We start from the raw sequence: 11,656 nt of genomic DNA, 5'->3' as shown, positions 1-11,656 counted from the left end.
CTGAATCCATTTAATAGCTGAATACAGTGAAAGATAACTGCATGAAAGTGACTCTCTCCCTTTGTGTCAGCTCTTCAGAACTGGCTTTCTGGTTTTACTCAAAGCCATTTCAGATGCCTTACCAAGCACTGACTGGCCATTTCTCTCAATCACTGAAAGTCACCATGTCCCTGGACTTTAACTTTGTTTTTATCGTCACCGACAGAGAAATTGAACCTATGAGCAGGTAGTTAAGCTACATACTGTAGAAGGCGGCAGAATGAGAAACAGACACTGTTCACCTTAAAACACCTCTTTGAAGTTTCACTACATGAGATGTACCAACTATATTATGCCGCTTGTTACTTTCTTTGCAGTTCAAACTTTGATTTGAAAAGTACTCTACAAATAAATTATTGTTCTTTCCGAGCTTGCAAACATCCACTGGGGTATGAAGCCTTGAACACAGTTGGCTGCCTTGAGTTTTGTTCCAGCCCACACCCAATCAGTTACACACACTCTGTGACTGATGAAAATGAAATGAGATGAAAAACATGGATAAAATGGTACGAGATAATAGCGACGCACAGAAAGCTCAAGTGCCAGCAAAATGAATTTAATGATTAAAACAAGCCTCGCAATCGCATATGTTTAGAACATGACAAGTGCAGCGTTATCAGGGACTGAAGATGAGAATAATCTTTTTTTCTACATCCACCTGTGTCTTTCTGTGATAATAAGACACAGTGTCGGTGATGTGCAGACAGACGGTGACAGTTTTATTCCTCTATGTCTTCTTCACTAGAAAATAGGGGTCCTTGAAGTCTCACATTCCGCTCACACTCATATCCCCTCAGGCTTTCATCTTCACAGACACATGGGTGCCAAAGAAGTCACAAAATGACACCTATTTCTCTGATTTGGTGCATGCTTGTGTACGGATGCGTGCTTGAGTGTGTAAATCTACGCATTTGAATGTGTGCAAGTACAGTAGGTGTGTGCGTGCGTCCATGTGACCAAAGAGAGTCATGCATTAGAGTGTGACACGTGGACGTAGTAGATTGGATTGAAGATGTTAGAAAGACAGTGACTCACTCGCCGCGGGGTCTTTTCCACACAGTGAACTGGACAGAATAGGAAAGGGCCCTTAGAGAGAGGACAAACCATCAAAGCAGTCAATTCTCTGGGGAAATGTCGAAGCTGTATCCCCACTGCAAATGAGAATACTCTGCCTGCAAAGTCAGCTTGATATGGTGCGGACGACCGGTCGCCACAAAGAGTGGGGAAACATTACACTGAACAGGGAGGGAGGGAGACATGAGAAGGAAGAAGCCAGACAATGCCATTTTCTTTACCCAGACGTCTTGTATTGAGAACAGAGCAGGATTTTCCTTCTGAGCAGATGCCCATGGCATCACAATGATCTTAATTCACCGAGCAGCCTACGAAATAATATCCTCATGTTCCCTCCACCGGGGATTTGTCTTTGGTCTCATGCCAAGTAGGTGGCAGAATTGGCAACAGCAGCGCCTGAATTCTGTTCTCATTGAGAGGGCAAAGAAAAGAAGCGCAATACACTGTTGACTTCTGTTTCCCAAATTAATTACAGTCTTGGATGGAACAAACGCTCCCACCTCCTGAAGTCAAACAGCAGTGTATTGATTGTGAGTGAAACTCAGCAACTGAAGAAGACAATGATTTTCTCTTGATGGAGCTTCTGCATGTGCACGGGCGGGCGCGCGCGCGCACACACACACACACACACACACACACACACACACACACACACACACACACACACACACACACACACACACACACACACACACACACACACACACACACACACACACACACCTGCACACTCACAGAGACACCCACAGATTGATGTCATTCCAGTGAGGCAGTATGTCTTACCGGATGTCCATGGGTAATTGACCCATAAAGGTCCCACTCACCTCCTCTCACCCCCTCACCTCACACTGACATGAGGGGTATCTCAAGCCAGTTACAGTCTTGTTAGTGTCACTCAACCTGCCCCAGTCATCTCCACCCCCACGCAGACAAGGCACACAGTCCACTGCAAAAAGAGCCAGCCTGGCTAACTGTGGAGCATTTCCAAGCACTGCTGCAGTGGCGGGAGATGCAGAGAATTTGCTTGAGTTCACCTGTATGAATCTTAATATGTTATTTCAGAAATTGACAACAACATGTGTGGAGGAGGAGCGTTCTGCTTCCTAGATTAATGCCAGTGTGGATTTGAAATTATGATTGATTAGACTTTTGCTTGTGTGTGTATACCTGTACATGAAGGGCATGCATTACACGACTCTTACCACACTCTCAGTTTTAATGGGTTGGCTGAAACAGCAGTGACAAACGTACACGATCCTATTTGTCACGCACACGAGTGGATTCCAAAACGTCACAAAGGAGGGAGAAGCAGAAAGTGAAATGCCATTGCAGCGTTGTGGGGATTAAATTGTTAACCTCTCTGGCATAAAGCAAGAGCAGACTCTGAGCTGTATTACACACGGTAAATGATAAACATTTTAAAGCCCAACAGTGCATCAACGTTACAGCACTTTACTTTGCTCAGCAAGATGACTAAGTGATAAAATATTGAGAGGGGAGTGTGCACATTTCCCTGGGAGAGATGTTCTCATTTTGGGAGAGGTGTGTTATTTCAATTGATGCCAAAAGTTACTCTGGGAGAGAAGTAGACAGTTATGGTGTCAAGTGGAGCAGAGGGGGAACGAAGACACACACAGAGAAATGCACACTCAGTTTAAATGGAAAAGCCTTAAGTTTCTGGATGAACTAACTTAATACTTTAATTATACCTTGATGCTACTGCTATCATTTTAAATCCCCTGTAGCGTTGTACTCCACCTTAATGATAATGACACATTAAAGGGCTTTTTTTTATTCAAACATAAGCTATATATTGGTATTTTTAGAAATGGAAAATGGAAAAATGTGAAATCCTTTCTTGGAAGTTGGATCCTATGTTTGAAATGTCACATTTTTTATGTATTTGGTAGAAACACAAACTTACAGCACTGCCCCGAAATCCTACAGACTAATCTTATCCAGTATGTATCACACCAGTTCTCATAGTACACTGTTTTTTCTGCTAGGAAGCAGAAAATCAGCATGCTTTATTATTTTATACCATTATGTACCAATTAAAATTAAAATGTCACGTTAAACTTCACAAAGAAGTTTGTGTGTGTGTGTGTGTGTGTGTGTGTGTGTGTGTGTGTGTGTGTGTGTGTGTGTGTGAGAGAGACACACTGTAGGTGTCAACAGCCAGGCTAGCAGCTCTCTGAGGCTTTATGTAGCCACTGCAAAGCTAATTCCAGCATTGTAATGTGCCCACAGTGGCAATGCTAACATGCTGCTGTTAAGCAAGAGTAGTAGTTTCCCATGTTCACCAACGGACTAACATGTTAGCGCTTACAGGTTGGGGATAGAAAAGGAGGCCATATTTTCACTTTTCTACCAAGAATGATTTGATGAATGAAAAATATATATATATATTTTTTTAAACAGTATTCGATATTTTACTACATTTTCTATATAGATTTTTAATGGAAAACAGAACCGATAAGCCTTGCACTGACCCAAACAACTTTTTCACATAGCAGTTCACAAAGATGTCAAAGAGGATTTATGTTTCCAGAGCAGGCAGGGACAAAGTGTTTATACATGAAGCAATGATTTAATTTACATTTGCCAACTTCAGTCAAATCATGTGAAGAAGCAGTGCATAACGAGTGAGCAGCATGAATGATGACCAGGCTATATCATGGCGTGCAGTCAGTTGTTGTGCTCCTATCTACTGTCTAAAGATAGTGTGGATATCTTCGTGTTGTTGAATGAATAAACTCAATAACTGCTGTTTTTCCATGCGAGTCCTTTGGGGGTGGGGGGTGATCTGCCCGACTGCACAAATCCTTCTGCCACAAATGAATGAATGCTTCAAGGCTTTGATGGCAGTGCCAACACAGCACACACGCGCACACACACACTCGCATACACTCATCAAATAAGACAGTGGGCAATTAGAAGCCCTTGTATTGGTTGACTGACTTTAATATTTGATCGAGGATGTATTGTCCAAATACAAAGTCAGATCCACATAAAATATAACCCAGAGAAGGACACATAGTCAACAATAACTCATAAATTTCAGCCAGCTGCTGTAGTTTCCTTGTTTCAATTGATATATTGACTATGTGTCTGGCATTCCACTGCAGATAAGTCAACAGAGCAACCTTCGATTCAACAATATAGTCATCACTAAATCTGCCATTATGTTTGGAAATGACGACTTACACATCTTTCTGTCACAGCTGCAGTGACTTATATCTACATGTGAAGTGGGGTCAGGGTATTGCTTTTCCAATACATTGGTATTGGTATCATTGATCCAGTGTTGGATTGTGGCTACTTCTGTTGCCCACCACCAATGTGATGGAGATGTTTTGCTGAAAACAGCTGCAAAAAAGCAATCTGTCATAAAACCAGCAATAAACCTTTTTTCTCTGTGCAGATTGTTATAATTTTTTTTAAATATATATTTCTTTGTGCATTTCAAGGTCTGGTTTATCTAAAGATTCACCTTTAGTTAAGTGGATGGGTCAGCTAACAATGACTTAAAGGGATGATTTGGAGTTTTGGGCATAAACTCTGTAACATAAGCAGAGTTTAGAGACACCTCAGCCATCTCAAGACAGGTGTAAACAAAGTGAGTTGGAGTCCACATCATGGCACAAATAATGACAACTACACCACAACATGCAATAACATGTTTTAACCAATCAAATCACAGCACAAACACTTTAGTTTCAACAAACAGATTATATCCAGCTGCCTATCAGCTATTTGAAGGGGATTAGGCAGCAAGGTTACAACACCACTTCAGTGCAGTTAAATGCCTTACAAAGTTGAAAAGCAACAGCAGGGAGTAGTAAAAATTAAAACCAGAACAAGCCTAACAAAATATAATGCAATAATTCAAAATGCACATAAAAATATGTTGATGGAAACACATCTTATGATGTCAGTATTGGGCATGTTACTTTCAGAGGGTAATACATTACAAATTATGTGTTACTACTAACAGTAAGAAGTTACTTTACAATATTATTGTCTGTGTGGACTAATGCATTCCTGATTACACCACTTTTGTATTATTTTCACCAAAATAACCACAGACGTACAACTAGCATTATATTTTACTATTCTATTATGGCTTATAATAATAATATTATCTACTACAGCCTCAATGTAACCTGGTGCCTATGGCAACATTAGCTTACCTTCTGATTGGGTTTGACAGGGATTTTGCTGACAAACTTTATCACATCTGTTTTTCCTCCTCACAACAGATACACTCTCCTTTTAATCCATGCAGCTGTCTGCAGCAGCTCTGTGTCTGCTCCCGCCTCAACTGGGTATCTCAGGTGTAACCGTGACCTGAAGCACTTACAATATTTACATTTTAAGTCTATTTTTTGCACAACACATGGATAACCGCAGGGTTTATACACAATAAATACATTTATCTACATTTTGCAACCTAGGCGAAGCAGATGGTGCCACTCTCTGGACAGACACACCACCGAGCACTATAGCGACAGCCCACATTTCCCACCATGCTGTTCTGGACTGAGTAATTTATTTAGTTTACTAAATACTTTGTAACATTTGCATTTGTAGGATAGTGTTTGTATTGTGTCTGTTCAGAACATGGTGGTTTATGTTGGTCATTTTTGTGCTGGTTTATACTTTTAACTGTATGTGAGGTGGTTCGCATGTTTGCAGACCTCAGCTCTATTGAACAACAGTGTTAATGAACATTATTAGCACCATTGTTAGCTGCAAAACACAATAGCCAGAGGTAACGGCTCTTAATACACAATACTGTATGTTAATTGGAATCATTTTACCATTGCCCTGATAGCAATGAATTATATTACTTTGTTACAGGGAAAAAGTAATATATCACTTTAACGTGTTACTTTTATAATATGTTACCCCTAACAATGTATTTATTAATGAACATTAATATTTAATATATGAATCTTATTCACTTATTATATTAATGTTCCTATTAGCATTATTGTGGACTGTTTTGGTGCTTTGGCAACATTTACTTGAAACGTTCACTCCAATAAAGCCCTTTGCATTGAACTGAGAGGTCAGTAGGTAGGTCAGCAGGTAGGCAGGTACATAGGCAGACAGAAAGGCAGTCACACAGTCCGATAAAGAGAGAGAAGGGGAAGATACACACAGTTTTGCATTGTGCCAGACTTCTCCACCTCCACTTTCTCTCTCATCCTCTACTCTGTCTCTCTGGGTCTCCAGGGATCTCTGACCAGATTGTGTCCCTTGTTAGGAGTCTGCTGTTCAAATCTCCCTGCAGGTGTGTGTGCGTGTGTTTACGTGTGTCTGTCTGCGAGTGCTGCTTTAGCTGGCTGCCTGAGGCATATTTGGACCCCTGTTACCCTCAGCATGTGGAAGAGCAGTTTGGGTTTTACCTTTTAATTGATGGGTGGGGCGGGAGGTGCAGACTTCTCCGACTTCCCTCGCCTTTTTTCTCTTTCTCACTGTTATTCCCTCACCTGAGAGCTACTTGGCAGCCAAAAATATCTACAACAGAAGGCAGCTGGAGAAAATGCCGTCACGCACCAACACAAACGCACCCACCACACACACACACACACACACACACACACACACACACACACACACACACACACACACACACACACACACACACACACACACACACACACACACTCTCTCTCTGATTATGTAAAACATGTGAACGTATATCCACGGGGAGCATCAGTCCTAGTTTTACGTGCATCAGGCTGCTTGTAGGATCCTTGGAATATAGCATGTGTTTGTGTTGAGGGGGTTCACATGAAGGGGAATCTGGTGCACTGCTACACATCCATGTGAACATTATTGTGCCTTGTTGACATGGTTCTACTCAACAGTACCAGATTTGTTTCATTTGTAGTTTGAATTTCTGTGTTTGTGCGGCATCAAGATGGGACATTTTTCATAGCGCTATTTTGAGATGCCATTACATACAGAGCCCGAAAAGTGATACGGTTTTAGAAAAATCCTGACTGCATGCTCACGCTTGCAGGCACACCTTTTTCTTGTCTTTTTGCAGTCGTGTGGTGTGGGCTGAACAACATCTAATTCTGCAACAATGAGTTATTCTGTTATAGAAATGTTTTCCCACAACTACACAGCCAGAATTAGAACTAGACTCATGCAGGCTTTGAACTGTGAAAGCAACATAATAAATTCCAAAAGGCTGTTTTTCCACTTTACTTTCATTTGGTAGATCATATCATTTAATATGTACCTATGTAGAAGATCTTGTCTATCTGTGCTGCCATTTTATCAAACATGCATTGCATAGAGTATGATAATCTCTAAATCTTGTGTTTTAAATCATCTGCCAGAGTCTGAGTCACTTCTTTTTAAAAGAGAAGATATTACAGATAAGAGGAAAACTCATTAGTTTTGACATCAGCCTGCCAACATACATTTGATCCCCCAACACAGAATACCAAAAAAAGAAAGACAGTCAAGAGTGAATACAATGAAAAGGCTGCCAAACACAGACTCCTTGTTATGGGTGGGCCCATGGGGGAACCAGGCCCCCTTAACCCAAGTACCCGAACCCTAAACCTTACCCATCCAAACCAAAGTAACGTAACTGACTGCAAGCTATAACCTTTCATCGATGCCATGTACTGATGAAGTCTCACTGGCTTCCAGCCAACAGGGCTGTTGATGAGCAAGTTAGCCTGATTAGTGCACCCCAACTCATTTTTCTAATCTAGTGATTTCCAAGATACTCACCGGCCGCTTAAGCTGGGAGGATGAGTGCTTGCTCTCCGAGCTGGAACAAGTGAAGAATGACTGACAGCCATGACAACAAAGAAACACCCAGGTCTGCAATGTGAAAAATGAGCTTGGACTTTGGCAAAGCGGAGGATGTTTCATGCAAAAGAAGGCATGAAAAGCTCACTCTTACTGCCTGTCAGTGCTTATAATTGGTTTAGTTCTGTAACAGACTGGAAGACTTTAAAATCAATGCTGATCAATGAAATATCAGGTATTGTTTTCAGTTTTCAGTGAGAAGCTTGGCAGCTGTGAGTCATAATTCAAGTCTGAAACAAGCCACAGCACAGCTTCACCATTGGACGCAAAACGCAGTATTTGATTCAATCTGAAGTGAACTAATTTAACACTTTTAAGTCTGACAAAAAACATCAGATCCTTCCAATTAGTTTTCGCTGGCAATGGGTTTGTCATACTGTTGGCAACAGTTTCTGCCTGTGCACAGTTACCTTGAAATAAGTGGCCTGCTCAGCCGCCTTGTTTCCATGATTATGCAAGCTTGTGTTTTAGTCTCGGTGGGTTGGAAAATAGCAGCGGGTGACGTATGAACACCCACTTGACACCAACATAACCTGACTGAAGTGACATTATTAATGTATCTTCGGTGTGAAGATGTTGAGGAGACTTTCTGCAGAGACGACAGGAAATCACAATGAGAATGACTGAGCCATTAAAAATGCCATTTTCAGGTGTTATTTGAAGCCATACACTGCGCAGAGAGTTAACATCACATTTCAGATGAGCTCGGTCCAATAAACCAGCCATTGTCAGGAAAGTCCTTTTCTTAAACACAGTTTGAGATTTTAGCATACCCCTTGGCTCTTGTTCATTCAATTAATTAAATTCAATCGCCCAACTCATGTTGCACTGTCATTATCATTCATTAAGAATGAAAAGGTGTTAAATTCCAATATGCTGAATATTCAGCAGCATCAAGCACAAATAAATTAGGAGAGATGAAAGAAATCAAACATTTGGGAATGTGTCATCATTATTCCAACTGATTTGTTTGCCCACACACTTATCTGCAAATACCTCTGAGGTCCCGGGAAGTAAAGTTCAGCAGATGGGAGAGTAAAGCCTGCAGCAGGTGGCTTCATCTTCTTCTTCTTCTTCTTTTTTTTTTTTTTAACCAGATACACCCCTTCACTTTCATTACAGCCTGCAATGCAAAAATGGAGTTCCAGCAACTGGGCTCATTAGCTTCATTTTGACTGTGATGTGCAAATGAATATTAATAAAAATTCCTGCCAGCCACAATAGCACTGATTTAACATATCACATATTCCCTTTTTGACTGTTCTTAAGTTGCGTAAAATCATGCTGAAAGGTTAATCGCGCGAGCTCATAAATGAGCCGTCAGTGTTGTAATATTTCGTTAATGTGGAAGAAAATTAGATTAAGTTCCGCTAACGGTTCAGCGATCTGGTTTCCTGTTTCATGTTTATTTTACGAGACTGTAAAACACATCTGTCCATTCTTTATGGAGTGAGTGACTGCTGAGCCAACCTGTGATAAACACATAACAGCTTTAACACCCAGTCAGCCACTTTCACTGTGAATCCACGGGCCTAATTTGTAAATGAAAAGCTGTTAACACTATTAAAATGTAAAAGATTGTTTAAAAGCTATTGTAAACCACTTGTGCCGTTAATATGAACAGAAATAAATTGATGAACTTGATTAGAAACAACATGTTTCGAGTGCTATGAAGTGTGTCAAGTGAGAACAGGCAATGTCCTGATAACACACTGGAGAAGGTTGAATGTGAGAAGAACTAAAAGGCACAGAAGGGTATAGAATAAAAGACATGTAGCTTTGGGTCTGAACAATTTGATAAAAAGTGAGGCTACAGGAGTAAGTTTCTAAAACAAACTTAAAAGAATATATTGATTCAGCATGCCTGATCTCTCCTCAGGCAGACTGTTCTCAAAGCGCGGAGGCTTTGATGGAGTAAGGCCAAGCACCTTTATTTTTCAAACTCGACTTTGGAACAAAAAGGGCCCGGCCGACGGCTTTTAATTAGCCTCAAAAGCTGCGCAAATAACAACCTGACACACACGCGTGATGCAAGCCCAGAACACTATCTGTGAGCGAGAAAGCATCCTCACTTCTCAAAACTGGACTGCATTTGTGCACTTGGTGCAGAAACACGCCCTCGTGAGCATGTGTTTCCACTTGCAGATGCTGTTCTGTGCATTCCTATCACACACATTCATATGTGCAGATTTTGAGACTAATTTAACTCCATACTGGCCCACAGAAATGAAGCTGTGCTCTACCTCATACAGGATTCAGAGGTGTGCGCTACAGCCGGGGGCAATGCTTTAAAAGCCATCAATAAACTCTTACAAGCAATTAGGAAACTCTCAGGTACGCTCAGTCTTCAGTCTATCATGAATGCGACGTACGATACAGCATGAGCATATTTTTCATGGGATGGTTCAAAGCACATACAGCATGACTTTTCCCCTCATTTTTGTTGATGATTAGATGAGACCAGGTCAGGTTCCTTCTTCTTCCATCTAAGACCCTGACATCCTGAGCTCACTACTGCAGCAACAAAGGCACAATCCCTTGCTGGCTTCCCCCTTTCTGAACGCTGCCAGCTGTGTTGAGCTGTTGAAACCACTTCAACCCAGGAGCCTACAGTGGTGGGTGAGGTCTTTGTCTTCTGTGCCAACCTGGATGTCAGGGTTCTTTGTACTAGGCAAATAAACTCATTGATGCTGTACAACTGAATGTCAAGAAACCATCCAGCTCCATTTTGTTTGCCATTTGCAGTATTTCCACACGATGCTGTGTACCACAACAACATTTAGTCAGAAAATCCGTTCCACATAATATTGGATATGCTACTGTAGCTGCTACATGGTAGAAATGGTAGAGTATAACATGCTTACCTATTTTTTTTTGGTACACCTCCTGCAAGGAGGAAGTGGCTGAAGGAATCTCAGATGATGACCTACATTATAACAGGTTTATGTAAATTGTGAGCTGTGAGGCTCCACTCACAGTGGATGATATATCACAGTATCCTTGGAAGCATTACACAAAACCAATGGATGTGATATGCATAAAACATACTTTGCATCATACCACAGATTGTGAAAGCAATAATAAACATGATGTTTTGCTACACATAAAATGTTACTACGATAAATCCTGATTGCCAACGATTGTCAATGCTGTTCCTCTCTTCAACAAAACATTGGAAAAATAATAAGCAGAATGTTTTGCAAGACAAAATGTTACTACGATAAATCCTGATTGCCAATGATTGTCAATGCTATTCCTCTCTTCAACAAAACATAGGAAAAAAATGTCTGCACCACAGAACAAAAGTTCTACAGAAAACGTCTGTGTTTGGTGTAATCGTAATACATACATAATAATATGTATTATGGTATGGAAAGCAACCATTAAGTCGGTTATTTTTCACATCATAGTATACGTTTATCTTTCTTCTTATCCATCTGTCATTTTTTGGTGCTTTCAAGCACATCTGATAGTCTTCATTAGCAGATGAGACCATGAATACGTTCAGAATATGTACTAGACCTCAAAAACACACACAGGTGTTCATGTGAATTCAACATACTCCTATTTGTTTCTAAGAAAACTCAGAATATAAAATATAAACAACAGAATATAAACTCGAGTATAAAGTGCATCTAACCACATATCTTACTGTAGCTCCAACAAAGCTGATACACTTTACCAAATTCCACCAACTTTG

Source organism: Chaetodon trifascialis, chromosome 17 (assembly GCF_039877785.1).
Source record: "Chaetodon trifascialis isolate fChaTrf1 chromosome 17, fChaTrf1.hap1, whole genome shotgun sequence".
Classification (NCBI taxonomy): domain Eukaryota; kingdom Metazoa; phylum Chordata; class Actinopteri; order Chaetodontiformes; family Chaetodontidae; genus Chaetodon; species Chaetodon trifascialis.
The sequence above is the reverse complement of the archived record's forward strand: the minus strand, read 5'-3'. Positions refer to the sequence as shown.